Genomic DNA, 14,528 nt, shown 5'->3' with positions numbered 1-14,528 from the left:
ATAGTTGTTTCTTATGATGGTCAAATGATCTGTATACTTTTTGGTGAAAATAAGATTAAAACGTTTTGAGCTACGGCACTTTTAACTTAAACAGGGGTGGTTTTTTTCACATGTCGCACCGTATCTCAAAAACGATTCTTGATTATGGCTTAAAACTTTAAACACTTCTTAGTTATATTAATCTTAATATCTGTATACTTTTTCATGATGATTCAAAATTTTATTTTTGAGTTATTGAGTATTTTGTAAAAAAGGGGGGAGGTTACATGTCGCACCATATCTCAAAAAACGATTTATGATTATTGCTTAAAACTTAACACATGTCTTTTTTATATTAATCTAACAATCTGTATACTTTTTAGTGATGATTCAAAATTTCATTCTTGAGTTATTGAGTATTTTGTAAAAAAAGGGGAGGTTTTTTTTACATGTTGTACGTATCTCAAAAACAATTTATGATTATTCCTTAAAACTTTACACACTTCTTTGTTATATTAATCGAAAGATCTGTATACTTTTTGGTAATGATTCAAAACTTTATTTTGGAGTTATTGAGTATTTTGTTAAACAGGGGAGATTTTTTTTCATGTCGCGCCGTATCTCAAAAATAATTTATGATTATTGCTTAAAACTTTACATACTCCTTTGTTATATTAATTTAAAGATCTGTATACTTTTTGGTTTTGATTCAAAATTTTATTTTAGTGATATTTAGTTTTTTGTAAAAAAAACCAGGGGTTGAGGTTTTAAATGTCCCACCGTGTCCCAAAAACAATATTGCTTAAAACTTTCTCAGAAACTATTTATGATTATTGTATAAAACTTCCACACAAGACGTCGAGCGTATCGTGCTCTCATGACGCAGCTGTTTATTTTAGTAAAGTAATAGTAATACGTTGATGAGTGAATCGTTGTTTGAGTAAAGACCAGTGGCAAATATTTTTGTGTACGTCCAGTCGATCCGGGAAGACCTTTTCAAACGAATTATTTGTTCAGAAATGATGATACTTTGAGTCTTGATAAGTGTTAATAAAGCTACGATAAAAAAAAATTATTACAAATTAAGATATCAAGTAGTTTATACAAATATATCTGTGAAGAAATTTATTAATCTTTGTATGAACATCAATTTTGTTTAACAATCGTATCTTCTTTAAATATACATGGTAAAATGGATGTTCTAAATACCTTGTTTTTGTACACTTAATCTACAAAACGCCTACATTGACTATCGTCTACGTGTAGATAAAACATGATTTAAACTACATGTAAACATTGAGTTTTATCAATGGGAACATAATTTATGTGTGAGTTACACTAACACAACACCGAGTTTAGGTCAGTGTGACATAAACCATAACACAAATAGTGCAATAACTTGCTACGGAAGGGTGAGCAGATTGTGCCGCACATGTGACACCCGTCGTGTTTCTGATTTAGAAATAATACAAGGAGGTATGGTTGCAAATGAGACCTCCACCAGAGACCTATTAACACATTAGTTCACCTAATCCACTAAGCAAGCTTATTGTCTCTTTTAACCCATATATATATATTTATTTTTTATTGATTTATAAAGAATATTTGCATGTTTCAAGGTTCTTAAATAAATAATGAGTAATTGCCTATATACCTAAATATACTTTGCATTAAGTAAGAAACACTGTACACATATTTTCTCGTGTGTGCTCATAAGTAGCATGCATGTTCCACGGTATTGCATTATTTAAAATACAGTTGTTATAATTGAATTATACTTTGTACTTGTAATATGGAGAGAGCTTTACTAGGCTGTGCCTGTTGCTATATATTTTTCATATCTTAAGGAATAAAAAAATATGTTTAAAATTAAAAATAACACAAAAATTTAAGCAAACTATATAGCACCATAAAAAATTATGGGCGTATACAATGAGTAAAACCCAAACAGCATTGTCAGCTAGAAAAGAAACGAGATAAAAATAGTTTGAAGGCGCGGAACCGCCCATAACACGGACAATTGTGTAACAGTTGAAGTATGAAAATCAGTTTAAAAAGGTTCAACTGATCAGATGGATACAATTACTAGTCGTTTTCTAAGCGTCTTCCAATAATAAACAAGATTAGAAGTTATATGCACGTAGCTTTACACACTTGTGGAAGTTTTAGGCCACATACTTTTGTGTCTCAAAAGGGGGGGGTGGCTCATCCCTCCAAAATTTTATTTTGAAGTCCGTATTTGAGATCAAGTGGAAAAAACAACAAAGAAGCATACCAATAAATGGTGGAATATTAAAAAAAATTGCATACACTTCGAAATTAATGTCATTAAGTTGTCTTCAAACAGTATGAAGAGCAATATAAAAGCCTAATATCGGTGTTTTGGTTTACAGCCGTAATAGTACGGCCCCCGAACGGTTAGGGTTTTTAAATTCTTTAGCAACTACAAAAAAATTATGTTCCACCTCCTTTATGAAAAGTTCACCCTTATTTAGTTTGCTATTGGGGGATGGGGATATCTTTCGGTCGGATTGCTTTAAACTGTTCAGATCGTACACATCATTGGCTTTCAAATGTTTGAATGCGAGTTTCCTGAGAAACAAAAATCCTGGATAATGATTTTGTCGCTAAAATCAATAGTGTTTTTTTATATACTGTTATTGTTTGCCTCGATACCATTAGTTGTTGTATGTTCGTTTCTGAGTGTATCTCTAAATAAGTAGTCATTGCTTTGGTAACGCGATGATGTTAATAAGACAGTTATTAAATTATCGATTCAGTCAATGAATTCAGAAAAAAATAAGAAAACTAGTTTAAAATTTTCCAAGAATATGTTGACCTTCTATGAATTTGATTATTTTTAGGTATAACGTTTCGTCGTATGCATGCACTACAAGATATGATTATATTTGTGTTCAATCCGTAACGCAAGCTAAACAGTGTGATATACTAGTTAAAAAAGTGTTTAAGATACAATCTTACCAGTACTTTCACGACAGAATCGCTCCCTGTGGTCATTATCACACTGAATACACTGAAGTCCGTAATTGGCATTTACGTATACCTGGTTCAAGATCAACGGAACCAAAACAAACAAGATATTGGTCAAAACAAGTGTCATTATCCTATAACATGTATAAAATATCATAATCATTGTATGAATCTAAAATCTTCAAGGGTCAAACATTGGTTATATAAAGCATTTTTGTTTCTTTTTTAAACTTTACAATCTTATATCTAATTCCGGAGACATGCAAACACTTTTTTTTCAAAAACAAATAATAGTAAGTAATGTTGTAACAAATTGTAGCTTAGGGTGCTTGTACTAGACTACTCAAAACGTCCTTCGTGTCCACGTACAGGCAACTAGAGGTTGTACTTCTGTACATATATACAATTGCCTATATATATGACGTCTGCGGCTAAAACTTTTACTTTGAAGTTTCTTTAAATGATATATCCACCAATGTTAATTTGAAATGCACTACTACTTATTTCAAATGGCAAAGAGAATATTTCAACATGTATATGCCTCGACCGTCTAAGAGTTAAAAACTGATATTAACATTGTGTATACCCTCTCTCAAAGTAAGGTCTTCCCCTGAATGCAATGCCACCACAACCCATGTGAATTTATACTGGTAACATTCCAACTACCCACGTTGTACTTTTAACGGGCGTTTTCTTCTGAAGAGAGTGATAACAATGTTTTTTTTTAGGAACATATGAACATGTGAATCATACACTGTTTCTCAATCATAAGCCTACATACGTACAATGTAAATGTGTATTGATCAAGTATTTTTTTATTATATTTCAAAGGTGGACCTTGAATGATGATTTAATCAATACCACAATTGCATTTTTCCTCCCGCCATTACTCTTTTTTTTATATCTTCATTTTTTTCGATTAAAAACAAACTTAATGATGATAAGTTTAACTTACCTATACTAAAATATTTCCTGAATTAAGGAAATAACTGTTCTTTGATGCCTTGATTACGAATGATAAATTTGACAAGGAAGAACAGTCCTTTATATGGTCGTGTTAACAGTTCGGGCGTTGCGATTGGGCAACATAGTTGTGAATGCCACGTTGATCTCTTAAATCCTGTGTTTGCAAAAGTTGTAAAACATATGATGTAAGCTGTTAGTTATTCTCGGTCATATTGATCGTTGAATTACTCGATACATTGGAAGATGACCGTTTTGATTGACTGCATGTATGTGTTTGGTCTCCTGCTCTTTAATTGTGTTTAATATTACATTATTTGTATAATCACTGGTATTATCCCTTTTGGTATTGACCACCCGCAACGTTTGTTTAATATTATAAGTGTTTAAGCTATGTTTTGATTTCATTTTTGTGGGGGGGGGGGGGGGGGGGGCATTTTCAAAATTGTATTGAAGATGTTTCATTGCTGCAAATTCCATCTGATATTTAATCTTTAATCTTTCACTCTTTGATGAACTAAATTGCGATTTGAAGTAGCTACGCATATGCATACCGTTTGGTTTATTTTTAATATGACAGTTCTCCTGACGACACAACATGTTTTATTGGAGAGTTTTGTTGTGATTGATACAGTTCCTTTATCAAAGTTGGTGTATTTACATAGACTAGTCCATGAAACAGGAATGATTAAATGTATTTTAAACTCATATCTTTTTTTAATAGTAATTTCAAATATAGATTTTAGTTAAATTATCTATCGCACTTAATAATACGTATATCAAAGAAGGAAAGAAGCCCCTTTCAATTCCTAACACTTTTTCTTTTTAAATCAATTCAATCGGACTTGTTACAAGCTAATTCATTTGTAAGTTTTTGAATGAAACGAGTCTGAAGTGGATTTCAAAATATGTGAAAGATTTGTATACTGGATTGGTTCAAAAGCAATCGCCTAGGCTTTTATTGATAGGAGCCAATACACTACTGATGAATTGTGTATATCTTGAAAAAAAGTTTGAAAATAACACGTTTAATAATTTCATGCGTCCGAAGAGCTCTTTTCTCAATTTAACTTTAATAGGAACGTTCAAAGTCTAATATTTGAAAACCAATGGTGTATAAGTACAGAAACAGTTCCGAGGTGTATTGATAAACATACATACAAAAACAAGTTCATCTAATGTCAACTTTGCACGAGGACGTTGAAACCTTAGTTTCTTTGTTCATTTAGAATATTTAAACGGACAATCTTAGAAAGATTTGTTGTAAATCATGTCAGTACCGACATTCTCATTACTTGAAACAGACGAGTGGGGTAGTATTTGAGTGGCAATAAACCATAAATGTGGAAGATTTAAAAAAACAAAGTTATTACACGATCAACACAAACGAATCCATATAGTAGGTTATAAAAGTACCAGTAAAATACTGGAAAAGACATTGAACTATTGCAATTTTGCCACGAAAATAACATTACATAAACACGTACAGCTGGGCTTGTTAACGTGATATGTTTTTATGTTCTACAATATATCTGAGAATAATATCGTTAATAATTAATTTGTAGATAAAGATTAATAGATGTTAATGGTGTGTTTGAAGTATGAATGTATTGTTATAATAAAAAAACCCATTGTACTGTTATTATCTTTATAGATTTTGGTTTTTGATTGTATATCAGGTGATTCAGCAGTACATCCAAACTATCTTACTGCTTGTAGATATTTCTGGTATTGCACAAGTAAGTTTTTATGATTTATTGACACTACTTACATTGTAGATAAGTTTCAGTTGAGTTAAGCAATTAAGTAATGCATGCATTTTATTTTTTTGTATGTTTTCAACTAACTTTCAGTAACTAAAAATACTATCAAATAGTACTTTTGTAACAATTGGAACTTTTTGATATAATGTGTAAGGCAATTTTGGTACTCCATATATACTTATTTTTTGTTATATCTGTTGTCATTATTAAGTTTGTACCATCTTTCATAAGTATTCAGTATGACGATACATTTTCACTTCTGTTCTCGTACTTTGAACATGTCCAACAACAAATAAATGTATTTGATAAAAAATAACTCTTATCTCGATTCCTACAACCAATTATTTTATTTAGATTTATTTAACGCCATTTTGTTCAAGGTTGAAGTTGTCTTTTTGAAATTACTTTACGTACATGTACCCCACTTTTCTTTTTAAGATTGTATTTGTATATGATTTAAGAACTTTTTAAGAGAAAAAAATCATGGGGTATCAAGTTACACTGAAAAAACTGAAATTATGTAATAATTATGCATTTTTATACTAGACACCATTCAAAAGTATTGACAGATATAAAACACAACAGTTTGAGTCAAATTGAGATTTTGATGACATTGCATACATGATTTGCAATTAAAAAGAACATAGAAAGATTTTTTCTCAATGAAATCTTCTTCTTATGATGAAAATTTTAGTTGCACAGTTTTATTGCAAATTAGAGCAAAGTTGAAGAGACAGCTACATACAAAAGTAATACTTTTCTTTATGGTTATTATTTTCATGGCTCAATTGTGGACATTAGGGTAGAATATGTATAAAATGAACTTTGGTGGAAAGATTTTCACAAAATACTTCTTTTCCTGTCTGCGGCACTGCATGGTTAATTGAAATTTCAATATTTGGGTTAAAAATTTGTTCAAAAAGTAGAATTTTTCTAAAACTATCCATCATGACAAGGATTTTTGTGATTAGGTGTGACAAGTAATCAATATTCTACCAAACACACCAACTTGAGTATTCATTTTGTTTTTTCTTGAATTTTATTTTCAAATTTTATATGCATTGATGGGTCAAGTACAGTCTACTAGTATAGTCAAAAAAGAGAAATGTATGGTCTTTCTTGTGTCCACCTAGTTGTATGGTAGCAAATTCTTCAATATGAAAAAGTGTTGGATAGTTTTTTTAATTTTGACTTAAACAAGAGGCCCACTTGAGTTGATTTCATTGAAAAAAGGGAGGGGTAAACTATTGAAGGTGATTCATTTTAAACAGAAGGAAAACAATAAAAATAATAGATAAGAATACTCTTCTAGCTTCACAGTATCCAATTAATAGGAAAACATTCATAAAGATAGACTAGAAAGAGATTTACAGATCATTTAGTAGACACGACTGATTTCTAAATGTTGCCTGTTTTCAGAAAGAGATACTGCTTTAATAAGTGTTTTTTTTTTTTTTATTAAAACAGCCAAACAGTTCTTATAATTGTACTTTTTATGTTCAAATATGGCTATCTAATGAAACTAAGTAAATGATGCCATTATTGTTATAGGTACCAGTCTTGTATTTCAACTCCAGTTTCCGGTGCATGTCAAAAATATTGAGGGAAACAAAATAGTGATTTTTTTTCTACATTTTTATCTGAACTCATTTTTTACTGTTTGAATATAGGTTTATGCTGAATTGAAACATATACACTGATATATATAGACTTTGAAAAAAATCTTCCATCTTTTGGGGATATCAATCCAGGAAAGTGAAAGGATATCATGTTTACTGGAAGTTGTGCGGTCTAGTAAAAATAGCAAACAGAAAGTAGAAAAAAAAATGTTTTGGCTTCAGTATTGCGTAACTTTTTATTCTTCGTGACAAGACCCCCTTTTTTTCGATTAAATCACAATTTCACATTGGTACATACATGATTTGAACATCATTTTTTTTTCTATGTAGTATTTTTTTCAAATATTAGCCGTTTTGCATGTAAGCCTATGGAGCAGTCAATCACAAGACTGCAACCTTCAGTGGTTATCGTTTGTCGATGTGGTTCATATGTATTTCTCGGTTCTTGCGTTGTATAAAGATAAGACCGTTACATATAGTTGTCCTATATGATTGTTTTACATTCATCAATCTGGGGCACAATTTAAAATTCAAAAATAAGAAAGCAACAAATGACGTTTTGTTATATTTGACATATACCTTTTTCTAAAGAAAAAAGTAAAAACAAAAACAAAACTGAATTCCGAGGAAAATTCAAAAAGGAAAGTCCAAAATCAAAAGGCAAAATCAAAAGTGACCAACAGGTCCTCAATGTAGCGAGACATTCCCGCACCCGGAGGCGTCCATCGGCTGGCCCCTAAACAAATATAAACTAGTTCAGTGATAATGAACGCCATACTAATATCAAAATTGTGCACAAGAAACTAAAATTAAAATAATACAAGACTAACAAAGGCCAGAGGCTCCTGACTTGGGACAGGCGCAAAAATGCGGCGGGGTTAATCATGTTTGTGAGATCTCAACCCTCCCCCTATACCTCTAACCAATGTAGAAAAGTAAACGAATTATTATGTAAGGTTATCAATTTGATGTTACTTTTTTCAATATTGCCATAAAAGCTGGATATTTGATTACCCACAAAACCACGTTTAACCAACCGAGTCAGGAAAATTGACATTGTTATGTAATAGTTCGTTTCTGTGTTTGTCACATTTTAGTGTTGTGTTTCTGTTGTGTCGTAGTTCTCTTCTTATAGTTGATGTGTTGCCATCAGGTTTAGATGGAAACACTTACGCATTGACCGTCTATTTCATATCAATTAGTTGATATTAATGTGTTGGTTTACCAGGATGAACAACACAAAATTTTAATGTGTTTAATAATAGTACGGAAGCACATGTATTTGTTTTTGTAAAACACGTGTGTTTGGTTACATTAACACATTTTTTTTATAATACCTGTAATGTTTACAATGTATTTCATTGCATGATATTTGTCGCATTTCGAATTCTAAAACAGATATTCTGTGTATTGTATGATTTTGGCTCGTGTTTCTCTCGTGCTTGCCGTTTGTAATTAATGAAATGTAATTTATTATGTTATTATTCCAAGTTCTGTCATACGCCGAGTAACATACTCCGTACTACTTTCCTTGCCTGACCAACCAACGTGCCGAAGACGGAGTACTCCTACACGAGTCTTATTATTCTTTAGTTCTTAATTAAGAAGCTGCATTTTCTAGTTTTCATGTATCAGTATCGACGACTTCAACCAAGCAAACAGCACCACAGCAACAAATAAGTGACAGCACCTTTCAACTGTTTACGTCGTTCTTCTATTCTTAAATAACTGCTCTGAAGAACGAGTTAGTGTCGGTCAACGACTTCTAACCAAATAAGCTGAAAAAGGGAACGTCAATGAAACTAAAGAATAAAGGCAATCAAATCCAAATAATTTCCAATTCCCAAGTTTTTGCTAACCTCCATTAGCTGCAAACACGTTTTTCGAAGAAAAAAATCATTTCTATAAATTTATTTTTTGGACATATCTTTAAGTCGGAGAAAAGAAATAAGCTCATCAGAATAGCCGATAAATCTCCTGCTGGTTGGAAAACAGTTCGTGAGTACGAGAGTGACGAATTCGAACTAGCATCAGATTCAGATGACTAGGAAAGACTCCGCCAAGCTAAAAGCATAGCTCATTAACCACCAAGGACAGGCCAAGTCGTTCTAATCCTTTCGCTAGACGTGCAGCTACAGTTTTCAGACCTCCTCCTTATACTGCAGATATGTCTCATCAACAGAACAACCTGCCGCCCTTTTGAACAACAGACCAAGATGCGACTTCCTATGAAATGTGTTATGAATTTCACCAATTTAGACACTGGAGGACTAACTGTCCTTATAGACGCAACAAGCAATGTATGTACACTAAGGAACTCCAGCAACAAAATATGTTAACTTAGAGTATTTTAATTCAAAATCAGGAAATATGATTCCTTTTGTGAGTTTACAACCTCCTATGAAATTCCTCAATAGTAAAACAGTAAATCTGCAGCTTTACTGATTTTGTGAACGAAGCTGTTCTCGCTTGACAGTATTTTGAAACAAATTCCCATAATTGCTCGTCAGTTAGCACAGTTCAAAGGTAGAATTACCTATATGTCTCCAGTAATGGGCAATGTCACAAGCCTAATGACAAGGCATTTATATTTTGCAATTGATAGCAAAAATTGATGGGACGGTTATTAAGATATTGCAAACACTGAGTATGTATCAGCAGAATTGCCAATTCGGTCAGGCAGTTTGACAAATCTGAATCAGATTTTTTTTGTGAATGACACCTTACCAAACATAGTGGTGTATTCAGATGCGTTAAATGTCGCCGCAGGTACTTTTACTGTAGAGTATACTGAAAAGATGTTTTTTTTTCCATTCCGAATGGATAGACTATTAGAAAAAAACATATGTTTGACTTGGAGAGAGTTGAAGACTATTCAATTAGCTTATTATTCATTAAAATCTGTTTTAAAAAAAATCCCCAGTACTGTCAAATGGCACACAGATATTCAAAACTGTGTATAAGAAATCAATAGAGGTAGCATTAAGATGCATAAACAGTGTTTTATCAATGACATTTTAAAATTTTAAAATTTTGTTCGAAAGAAGGAGTTATTTTACATTCAATATTAGTAAATAAAATTGAGATTGGAAACGGGGAATGTGTCAAACAGACAACAACCCGACCATAGAAAAAAAACCGGCAAAAGGTCACCAACAGGTTTTCAATATAACGAGAAATTCCCGCACACGGAGGCGTCCTTCAGCTGGCCCCTAAAAAATATATACTAGTTCAGTGATAAAGAAAGCTATACTAATTTCCAAACTGTACACAAGAAACCAAAATTAAAATAATACAAGACTAACAAAAGCCAGAGCCTCCTGACTTGGGACAGGCGCAAACATGCGCGGGGTTAAACGTGTATTTGAGATCGCAACCCTCCCTCTACCTAGAGTAGAAAATTGTAGAGCCGATTTTTTGTCTAAAATAATAGATAGAGATGGAGTTTTTTTTTTTAATTGATCGATAATTTATTGGTTCCTTATACTTTTGATAGAATTACGATTGATTCTGCTGCTACAAGCTTAAACCGATTAAAATCTAGGTTTTGGAATCCCCGGGGTGAAGCGAATGATGCTTTTACAAAAAATTGGGAAAATGAAAATAATTGGATAGTCCCCTCAATTGATTTAGTTACTAAAAATATAAATGATTTAGTACTCAGTAAAGCCAAAGGTACCCTGATAGTACCAGAATTTAATTTTGATATTTTAGCTGTAAGGCGAAAAACAATATAGATAACTGGTTTTTTTTTACTGTGACATAGACATAAAACACGTTGACAATGCTATAGAAATGATAGCGAGGTCTTTTTTTTAGAATTCTGAGCAATGTCACTTAAAGTGATTATCTATTAAACGCATTTGTCTTGTATAATATACATTTTTTTTATTATTTGTTTAATTTTTTTTTACATTTTTCAGATATTTTCAGCGTTGATATGTAGTCCTTAGAAATTCTTTAATTATCGTGTATATATTATCACATCACCAATTCAAGATAAAAAAGTCATAAAATTAATACTAAAATCGGAAATTATATCAGATTAAAATAATCGACTCTTAGGTCCGAGAACACAATTAATTCGTAGTGCATTTCTTTTAGAACATAAATGAAAATAAAAAAATCCCACCTGCGCTTTCTCAAAGAAACTTTTACAGTGTGTTGTACTACTTTTGGGACAAATTATATCAAAATTATAGAAAACTTCATCGCCTCTAACTCAAAATATGGACAATTTTATGTTTAAGGCGTCTTGAAATCTTTTGACAGCTTCCGAAGTGCTCATTTTCAACCTTTTTCAGCTGGACCAAATCACTACTTTCCTTTAAAATTCTTGACCCACATTTTTTTACAGTGTAATTTTATCCCCCTACTTGCAATTTGAGGCATTAAACATGGAGAAATAAATTTGGAAGAGGTATAAAAATTAATGGCAAGTAACCCACTGTCAACACTAGGGACTATATTTGTGAACAACGAAAATCAAGGGACGACAATGGTGGTCTCGGACCATACCATCTCAAATTAAATATCAATCAAAGTAATGGTATAATGTTTATTGATCAAATACAAGATATGGTAGTTACAGGTACATGGATGTGTTCTGTAGTCTAGAACAAGCACACACAGCTACAAAATTGCTCAATAAATTAATTTGCTTTAAAAAAATTGTGTTTTATTATTTCTTGAAAATAAGAGTGTTAACATTGAAAAGGAAACATGAACACTTTTATATAACCAATCATTGACCACTGAAGGTTTGAAATTTCATACAATGAGTATAATACGTTTCACGACAATGACTCTACATGGATATACAAATCTATTGTAGTGTTTTACTTTCTGTTGTTTGTCTGTTGGACGTTTTTGTTTTTATTTTCCGATTGCTCTATAGCGCATAAGTATTGATAAACAATCTGAAATGAAGAGGTCTTTGACTTTATGTGACAATATTTCTTACCTGTATGGTTGCTGGCTTCATGAAATTTCTATATTCTCCCGTCAACCTTTCAACGGCTTATTTATAAAAAGGGAGTTCGATAAACTCATGAAACTATATATCAAGAAAAAGATAAATTCGACCACAAAAACAATTAAATTTAGTTTAAGTTTGAACTTGCTTATTTTTTGTTTAAATTTGACGTTATGTCTATGCATTTTATGTTGTTTCTTTTATCTTTTTCAAATGTCGGAAATTAGATCGGGTACCAACTTATTTTTTATTTATTTTTTCATCTTTTAATAGTACTTTTTTATTAGCTTTACATAGATCTAATTTAAAAATAAGTCTAACAATTGAATTTGACTAATATTTACCATGTTTATAATATACAATTACGGCCCGTTGAAAAGGTGAATATCCAAAATTGTCAACAAGAAAGTGATTTCACTATGGGCGCAGCCCGAAGTGAAATAATTTTTAAAGGTTAATAATTTTGGATATCCATTGCTTCTTAGAGGCCACAATTGTTTTATTATACCGAACTAACAGTGGAAGGGCATTTTGAATTATTGTAAATAAAGTCATCATAGATATCAGGACTAAATTTTGTATATACACCAGACACGCGTTTCGTCTACAAAAGACTCACCAGTGACGCTCGAATCCCAAAAAGTTAAAAAGGCCAAATAAAGAACGAAGAGCATTGAGGGCCAAAATTCCTAAAAGTTTTGCGAAATCCAGCTAAGGTAATTTATGCCTGAGGTAGAAAAGCCGTAATATTTCAAAAGTTCAAAATTTGGTAAACAGTTAATTTTTAAATATAACCATATCAATGATAATTCATGTCAGCACAAAAAGTAAGCACTAACCTTTACTGAGTCAGTAACAAACACAAGTTGACGATCAAAAATACATGTAAATTGTGTCTTATAATTCTCGTATGTACAACAAAGTATTTATTTTTGTAAAATATTGATGGTCTTGAAAAGGACCGTTATTAAATATATCATCTATGTTGATACACTTAGAGTTGTGATCTTTTTTTTATATTGTAACCTTACAACACAATTATTTCTTTAACCTATATACATTATCCTTTTTGGCGCTAAGGATATTTGTTTAAAAATTTGGTTCACTTTCTGAAATTATTTAACAGTTCATAGCGTTATTCTACTGTTTCTTCCCCCCCTTCATTTTATCGATTTTGATCTTAAATTGTGTCAGAGATCAAATGTATTTGTTCAGTGTATGTTCATATGTGTCAGTATGTCTTTTGATACGGTGAAGCCATTCCAATTGATATTTTATAGTTTGTTCTTCTATGTTGTGATGTTACATTGTCTTAGGTAAGGGTGCAGGTTGTTACTAAAAACAATATTTAACCCGCTGCATCTGTTTGTTTTTGCACTTGTCCGAAGTCAGACAGGAACCTGATGTTCAGTAGTTGTCGTTTGTGGATGTCGTTCAAAGAATTTCTCGTCATTTTTTGTGGTTTTATATATATGAGACCGTTAATTTGTGTTTGAATGGTTTTACACTTGGAATGTTTAGGGCCCTTTGTAGCTTACATTTCGGTGTGAGCTCCGTCTTGAAGATTGTACTTTGACCTATTATTCATTTATTTTACAAAAAGAATCTTGAATTAAGAGTTGATTCATCGGCACTCATACCGCATCTTCTTCTATCTTTGCCTACTCAGCTCTGATAAATGTGTGACACATCTCACTTGTCCTGTTGAAACATTCATTTTATATAGTATTTTTTTTTCTCTCTCTCATATATTTTAGTAGACACATAAAAGAAAACGTATATTAGACAGACAGTCAATTAAGATCTTTTGGTGTAGCAAATTATAACAGATCATCAGTCTAAAAGTTGGTAAGAAATCTAAACAACCCAAAATTGTTGGCCATATATTTTGCAAAAGAGTAAGAATATTAATCAACCAAACTATAACGTAATGATGTAATCTGTTCAAATAAGATTTAAATACAATTCTTAAGTTAATATAAAATTCTTCATTTCTCTTTCCGAATGATTTCTAAGATCAACAAATTTGTGTTCATTAAATAATCGAGGGTATGAATGTGGATTTTTCTGTCTTCTTTTAAATCTAAAGAGATTTTTTTTCTCTATTCTCTATATGAGCTTTTTATTTTCTATCCTTCAAATGTTACAGCACTCAAACATAAGCCATCCTTTATATTTGTTGTACGCCATTTTTTAATTCTTTATTTGTAGGTCAATATGTTCTGTACATTTGGTCCA

This window comes from Mytilus trossulus, chromosome 6 (assembly GCF_036588685.1).
Source record: "Mytilus trossulus isolate FHL-02 chromosome 6, PNRI_Mtr1.1.1.hap1, whole genome shotgun sequence".
NCBI classification, from domain to species: domain Eukaryota; kingdom Metazoa; phylum Mollusca; class Bivalvia; order Mytilida; family Mytilidae; genus Mytilus; species Mytilus trossulus.
The sequence above is the reverse complement of the archived record's forward strand: the minus strand, read 5'-3'. Positions refer to the sequence as shown.